This window comes from Silene latifolia, chromosome 9 (assembly GCF_048544455.1).
Source record: "Silene latifolia isolate original U9 population chromosome 9, ASM4854445v1, whole genome shotgun sequence".
Lineage (NCBI taxonomy): Eukaryota > Viridiplantae > Streptophyta > Magnoliopsida > Caryophyllales > Caryophyllaceae > Silene > Silene latifolia.
The window spans coordinates 154730117-154738381 of NC_133534.1; the positions used below are offsets into that span (position 1 = coordinate 154730117).

At 37.6% G+C, this 8265-nt stretch overlaps 1 non-coding gene across 1 annotated transcript; it reads right to left on the reverse strand.

The window, feature by feature from the left end:
- Positions 1-1921: 1921 nt before the first annotated feature.
- On the reverse strand, positions 1922-2028 carry LOC141603212 (small nucleolar RNA R71). Its single transcript, XR_012525103.1, has one exon. It is a non-coding gene; the product is annotated as a small nucleolar RNA R71 (small nucleolar RNA).
- Between the last annotated feature and the right edge of the window lie 6237 nt (positions 2029-8265).

Here is an 8265-nt window from a genome sequence, read left to right on the forward strand (position 1 = left end):
ACGAAGAAAGAAGCCCTTCTCTCAGAAAATACCGGCTCCTCCTTGCTCAACTTAAAAAGTGTAATTACTAGTTTAGCCCTTAGTTAACCCTAATGCATCCTCCCTAATTTCCACTATAAATACCCCATTAGTCTAATTAGAGGAGCATGTTCTTCTTATCAATAATTAGTGTAGTTAATATCAATCAAATCTCTCTTTAATATTGTAATCAAGTATTAATCAAGTTTTAATCCAAGTTTTAGTTCTTTAATCTCTCTTTTGTTCATCCTTTATTTTGGGTAATTGAAGATTATTTGGGTTATTGTTGGGAGATTGACAACCTCTCAATCAAGCATTCAAGTACTTCTTTTATCTTTGCTTTATTATTGGAATCATTAGTAGGTATAATCTCTTAATCCCTTTTTAATTATTGTTAATTACTTTCATTTATTCATCATGTTTCATATTGTTGGTATGATTGACAACCTTGCTAGCATGATCAACATGATAATGAGTGAGTAGTCTCTTAGCTAGGGTTAGTGGGTGATTAGGGGAAACCAACATGGGAATGATTCATGCTTAAATTAATATGCTTTCATGTTTTATTTGCTTGCTTGTTTTGATCTCAACTCATGCACATGTTATATTTGATGAAATGCTAAGCCTATGAATCCTTGCATTTACTATCATCTTCTATCTTTTCAATGAGACTTGTAAGACATAACCCAACTCGAGTCTCATTAGACCATGCATGTTGTTGAGTAGGGAAGATTAAGTCGACTTGTAGGTGTTGTACAATCTAATCGATTCGGCTCCGGGACCCAAACTTTCCTAGGATTGTAAGATATAACCCAACTCGATCCATCACGACAATAATTGCTTGCTTATAATTTGAGAACATGTTTGTATGATCATATCCCATGATTCCCCTATGATCCCATGACACCCTAGTGCCTTTAATCAATTGTTTACACCCCTTTAATTCATCTTGCTTGTTTATTTTCATTGCTATTTTAGTTTAGTAACCTTCTACATCAACCCAATTTGTGACACCCCTTAGACACCACTAGTTACAATAGAAATCTCATTTCAACTCCCGTCCTTTGGGATCCGACCTTTACTTGCCTCTTTACAAATTGTAGAGTTGTTTGTGGAGCTATAAATTGTGTTTTGATTCGACCGTGACCAACGACCACATCTTAACTTGTGAACACTTAGCGGGATCGCATCAAAAAATGGCGCCGTTGCCGGGGACGGTGTTTGTTTGATTTAGATTTCTTTTTATTGTCATTAGTTGTGTCTTTTTTCGCCTTGAGGAAGTAAAACTCCTCAAGGTTTGTTCTAATTGTTTTCGAGTTGTTTGATATTTGGCATGTCTAGAAGGTTACAAGGTGATTTGTTACCTTTTGACCGTGAAATCGAAAGAACCTTGACGAACAATAGGAGAGTTGTTAGGAGGAATTTAAGAGGTATTAGTGAAGTTGTCCAACCCACTAGTGAGTTTGTCAATCCTTTCGCAATAGAAGGAGAAGAAAACCCATTACACAATACCCCACAAAATCCACCTACAATGCCAAAATTCTCGTCACACTCCGTACCCACCGAGGAGAATCTACCAAATGGTACTCCTACACCGCAACATCTAACCGGAAATTTTATTGCCAAGTCCGCCTTCATCCAATTAGTTGAGAGGAGCCAATTCGGGGGGATGCCTAGTGAGGACCCTCATTCTCATATGGAAACCTTTTGCGACTATTGTGATGCTATCTCTCAAACGGGCGTGACTCAAGACCAAATTAGATGGGTCTTATTTCCTTTTTCCTTAATCGACACCGCGAAGCAATGGCTGAAGGGCCTTGTTAAGGCCACCCTTGGAATAGATTCTTGGAAGAAGTTGGCTCTAGCTTTCTACAAAAAATTCTAACCACCGGAAAAGACTAACATGCTAAGAGCTCAAATTATGGGTTTTAAGCAAAGGGATGAAGAGTCTTTGTATGAAGCTTGGGAGCGGTTCAAGGGAATTTGTCGCTCATGTCCTCACCATGGACTTAGCGAATGGTTTTTGGTACAACAATTTTGGAATGGTTTATATGAAGATTCTAGGAACATTCTCAATATGGGATCAAATGGAATGTTCACCGAAGTTGATGACAATCAAACATGGAACAAGATTGAGGAAATGGCGGTCCATAACTCACAATATAGTAGACCTCGCAAGGCTACTAGAGGAGGAAAGCATGAAGTGGACTCCGTTACTCAATAGGGTGCTCAACTTAGTGCTCACATTGACACAATCAACTTGAAGTTTGAACAAGCTATGGCTAGACTTGAGGAAAACTCAAAATCATCGAAGCATCATGTTAATGCCATGACGGCATCCTCATCAATCCCAAGTGGGATATGTGAGAATTGTGGAACTTTGGGACATGACCAAGGTGAATGTAGGGGAACAAATGAACAAGTGAATGCTTTCCAAGCATACAAGAGTGGTACCCCTTATTCCAACTTTTACAATGAAAACACCAAATTCCATCCAAATCTCTCATACAAAAGCCAAAATGTTCAAAACCCTCAAACAACATACACTCCACCACCCATGAGAAACCAAAATCAAAGACCCTTTTACAATCAAAACCAAGGTTACCAAAATCAAAATCCATACAATCACCAAAATGACCAAGGCTTTGATGTCCAAAAAGCGGTCCTCCAAATGCAAAAGAATCAACAAGAATTTTTCACTCAAATGCAAAAAGATAGCCAAGCAAAGGAAACCACCATCAACAACATTCTAGCTCATACCAAGATGTTGGAAACACAATTGACTCAACTAGCATCTTCAAGCTCACAAAGACAAAAGGGGCAATTACCACCTCAAAGTAATCCCACTAGACATGAAACGGTTAGTGCCATTCAATTGAGAAGTGGTACAAGGTATGAAGCACCGAATAATCAAGTTGAGGATGAAGTTGTGGAAGCTAGTGAAAAGGAAGAAATTGTGCAAAACTCCAAAGATGGAGAATCATCAAAAGAAGAAAGTTCAAAGAAAAATGAAGACAAGGCCAAGGAGAAGGAGCCCATTTTGATTAGATTTCCTTTTCCAAGTCGTCAAGCCAAGCCCAAATTTGATGATCAACTTGGAAAGTTCATGGAAATTGTGAAGAATTTAGAAGTCTCAATTCCTTTCACGGAATTAATCAATCACGTTCCGGCCTATGCGAAATACATGAAAGATATCCTCACAAAGAAGAAGTCGATCCGGAAGCTTGAGACTATCGCCTTCACTAAGGTGAGTAGTGCAATACTTCAAGGGAGTTCACCTCCAAAGTTAAAGGATCCGGGAAGCTTCTCAATACCGTGTACCATTGGCGACACAACGATCAACAAAGCCTTATGTGATCTAGGGGCTAGTGTGAGTGTCATGCCATACTCGGTAAGTAAAAGGTTGGGGATGGGAGAGCTTAAATGCACCAATATCACACTCCAAATGGCCGATAGATCGACGAAGACATCGTTAGGGATATGGGAAGATGTCCCCGTGCGAATTGGGAAGTTTTTCATCCCGGTGGACTTTGTCATTGTTGATATGGAGGAAAATTCCAACATTCCAATCATCCTAGGAAGACCTTTCCTACACACCGCCGGTGCGGTGATTGATGTGAAACATGGTGAGCTCACTCTAGAAGTGGGAGATGAAAGCATAACTTTTAATCTTGACAAGACTATGAGAGCTCCTCGTTTGCATGAACCATGTTTCATGATTGATCATTATAGCCGAAAGGATGAAAGGAAGAAATCGGAACTCCAATGGAAGAAGAAAATTGAAGATGCTCCATTCAAAGAGCAAGTGAATTGTGACAAGGAGAGCTTGAAAAGCTCATCAAAATCAACCAAGGAAGAAGAGGATGGCCTCATTGGCCAAGAGAAGAAATTGGGAGAGTTGTCTCCATCTAAGCAAGAGATTTTCAATGATCAACTCAATGAAGTTTGTGGTCTTTGGGACGACGAATTTGAAGGAATTTTTAATCCCTACATTGGTAATGCCATCGATCAAGACCAACAACAAGGGCCACGGTATATTGAGAACCTCTACCATGATAATGAACAAGCTTTTGATTACTTCTTCAAGGTGTTGAGCAACATAAACAACACCTTGGACATGCCCCCTTGACATCTCATCAAGAATGAGAGTTTGGTGGAGTCCTCCCTAAACCACCACTTGTAAATATTTCTAACTCCCTAACTTACATTTCAATTCTTGTATTGCATTTTTGTCATCTTTGGATTCTTATTTACTTTGATCAAAATAATTATCATGTTGGAGAGAAGTGAGGGAGGGACTAACGGTTTCAATTGATGTGTAGTGCTTTTAGCTTAGTGTGGGGATGGCAATTGCCTAGGCTATCCATGCCTTAGTAGTGCCCCCACAATGACGAACACAAGACTTGAAGAAAGAATGGAAGAACGGTATGGGAAATGCAGTGTGCACGGATGGAATCGAATCCGTGTACACGGGGAAGAATCCGAGCGGATTCACGAGAATCCGCCCGTCTTACGAGAATCCGAGCGTATTGCGAAAAAAAGACGCCCGTCCTGAACTGAGCTAAATTTTGAAAAATTCTTGACTGTGACTGAATCCGGGCGTCCTGTGAAGAATCCGCCCGTCTTGATGAATCCGTCCGTCTTGTAAGAAAGACGTCCGTCTTTGCAGCTGAGGAAAACAAGCAAAATTTTACTCGATCAAATCCGTCCGTCTTTAAGCAAATCCGCCCGTCCCGTGTTCAGCAAATCCGAGCGGATTGTCACAAATCCGCCCGTCTTTAGGCGAGTTTTGCAAAGTTCGAAAGAGCGAGAATCCGCACGGATTGGGCGAGAATCTGCACGGATTGCCCCTGCAGATTCGAAAATTTCGGTCTCTTTAAAACCCCTCCCACCTTCATTCTTTCATTCATTCATTCATAAACACTACCCACAACATCAAAACCCTCATCCTCTCCATCACAAAAACAAAAACCCTCAACAACATTCACCAAAATCAAATCAAACCATCCTTCCAACAACAAATCAATCACTCCTTCTTCAACAAAAATCAAAACCAAGCACAAAATCTTCAACCTTTGAGTCGATTTTTGATTTCATAAAGGCAAAGCCTTTCACCTTCAAATCGATTTGGGCATACTACAAATTGAAGATTTTTCATTCTTTTCCTGGTTAGTTCATCAATGGCAAGGACTAAGGGAGCAACAAAGGCACCAAAGACTAAGGCCCTGTTCTTTCTGGCTTATTTTCACCTACTTGATTCGATTCAAATTTCGATTCGATTCGATTCATTCGATTCGATTCGATTCACTCCATTCGATTCGATTCGATTCGATTCACTCCATTCGATTCGATTCATTTCATTCGATTTCATTTAGTTCGATTCGATTCGATTCGACTTCATTAAGTTCACTCATTTCAAATAGTACTCATCTTAAATTTAATAGTTATTATTAATTTTGTTATCAATAATACTATTTTTTAATATTATTCTTTATTATTATTATTATTATTATTATTATTATTATTATTATTATTATTATTATTATTATTATTATTATTATTATTATTATTATTATTATTATTATTATTATTATTATTATTATTATTATTATTATATTTAATAATAGTGTTAATAATAATGTTAATAATAATGTTTATTATTATTATTATTATTATTATTATTATTATTATTATTATTATTATTATGAATATTATTATTAAAATGAATAATAATGTTATTAATGTTAATAATAATATTATTTATTATTATTATTATTATTATTATTATTATTATTATTGTTATTATTATTATTATTAGTATTAGTATTGTTGTTGTTGTTGTTATAATTATTGGTATTATTATTAAATCTAATAACATTTATTATTAATATTATTGATGGGGCACGCCCAACCGACTTGACCCAATAGCCAATACGGGGTCATACAAGTCAACACGCTTGCCAACATGGTTACGGATTCGCTTGATACTCTACGAATCACGAATTGTTAAAAGCGAATTCTATCAACTGATTACTGAAAATACATATAACACATTTTCTATAAGCGAATCGCGAATCGATAAGGCGTATTCATAGCGAATATGGTAACCATGCTTGCCAGCCATCATTTGAGGTACACATAGAAATCTATAAATACCTCATTATTCACCCATCAATAGTAAAATACTTCTCACCAACAACTTCCTCTCTCTAGAAGTAAGACTACTCGAGCTACTATGAGAGGGCACGAAAACATTAGCTTCAAGCAAGGTCCCAACTATCCACCAGTACCGTAAGGCATCAGAGAAGGACCTATTGCGACCCCTCCGAGGCCCTATTTGTTACGCGTGAAAGATCCATCTGGAGAGAGCAAGCATAGGTTCGAGGTGCCATCGTCTGAGAGGAGCGCGTTGACCCGACCCGTATTCGAGCAACGCTTACTTGAGTGTTTTTATTCGAAACAATTATTTTTACTAATATCATTATTAATATTGACATTATTATTTATTATTGTTATTAAGAATATTATTAGTAAAAAATTACTATTTTTTCATTATTATTATTTATGATTATTCATATACTACTCCCTCTATCCCGGTCAATTGTTGTCCTTTGGTTTTGGCACAAAGACCAAGGAAAGAGGAGGGGCCAATTATAAAATGACAAGCGGACCAAATTGAGTGTGAATGATCAAATTGCTCATCAAGTTCATTCTTAAAATAGAAAGGACAATAATTAAATAGACACCCCAAAATGAAATGGGACAACAAATTACCGGGACAGAGGGAGTATAATATTATAATTTTTTTCTTAAAAATATTAATTTTAGTATAAATAGTATTATACTATGAATATTATTATTATTATAGTTGATAATAACAATAATATTAAATATTATTATTATTAATATTAATATGATTATTTCGATTCGATTCACTCAATTGATTCGATTCGATTCGATTCACTCTATTCGATTCGATTCATCCAGCTCACTCCATTCATTCGATTCGATTCGATTCAGCTCCATTCGATTCGATTCACTCGATTCGATTCGATTCGATTCGATTCGATTCAGCTCTAAAAAGCCAGAAAGAACAGGGCCAAGTTTAGCCCAATTCAGTTCAGCTCTAAAAAGTCAGAAAGAACAGGGCCTAAGGCACTCTCACAAAGGCAAAAGGCTCTTCAAACAAAGAAAGCATTGGCTATGGTGGTAGCAACACCAAACTTGGAAGTGCAACAACAACAACAACCTTCTATGGGAGCAACAACACCTTCTACTCCGGTAATTGATCAACTTTTGCATTATCCGGAGGTAACTTTTATTTCCGATAACCATAGAAATACCTTTGTCAAGTTTGCTATGAAGTCATTACAATCCACCAAATTCATATGTGAAGATACCTTAAAAAAATTGGGTGTTCTTGAACAAACAAAAGCCTTTTTCAATGCCATGGGGTTGAAGAAATTGTTTGAAACAAGGGAATTGACATACCCCTCCCTTACCTTGGAATTTTTAAGTTCCTTGAAAGTCATCAAAGTTGAGAATAGGGAGAATATCGAGTTTCGTCTAGCTAATGTTAGTAGACGCATTACCTTTAGGGAATTGGGTGAAATTTTGGGTCTTAGTGATGAACCGAGTTATTTTAAGAGTTATGGAAAGTATGACCCCGAACCTCTTTGGGAGGCAATCTCCGGGAAGAAATTTGAGGATTTTCATGCGCGTCGTGCTCTTTTGGTCCACCATCCGGGCATAAGAGTATGGCACAAGGTCGTGGGTAACACCATAATTGCTAGGAAAGATACCAACCATTTCACAATACTTGATTTTATTCTCCTTGAATCGGCTTTGAATATCGGAAGAGTGCACACCAAACCTTACAATTCTTTGAGGCTCTTGGTAGATAGATGGCTCAACATCGATTGTGGGAAGAAGGGCACGACCGTTATTGTCAATGGCGGCCTAGTCACACTCCTAGCCAAGCACTTTGATCCTAACTTCAATAAGGATAACAAGTACAAAGCAAAGGAGGGTGGCCATCTTGTTGATATGCATACTATGATTCACAAGTTCAAGTGGGTTGCCCATAACCCCCTTGACACTAAGTATGGATGGCTAACTAGTGAAGCTAGATCGTTCACCTTGCCTTCGAAGATTTGCCGTCTAAGCGTCCACCGGACCAATTATCTACTTCCCCTTTCCAAAGAAGCCGAGTATATCATTCAACAACAAAAGGGTGATCTTGAAATG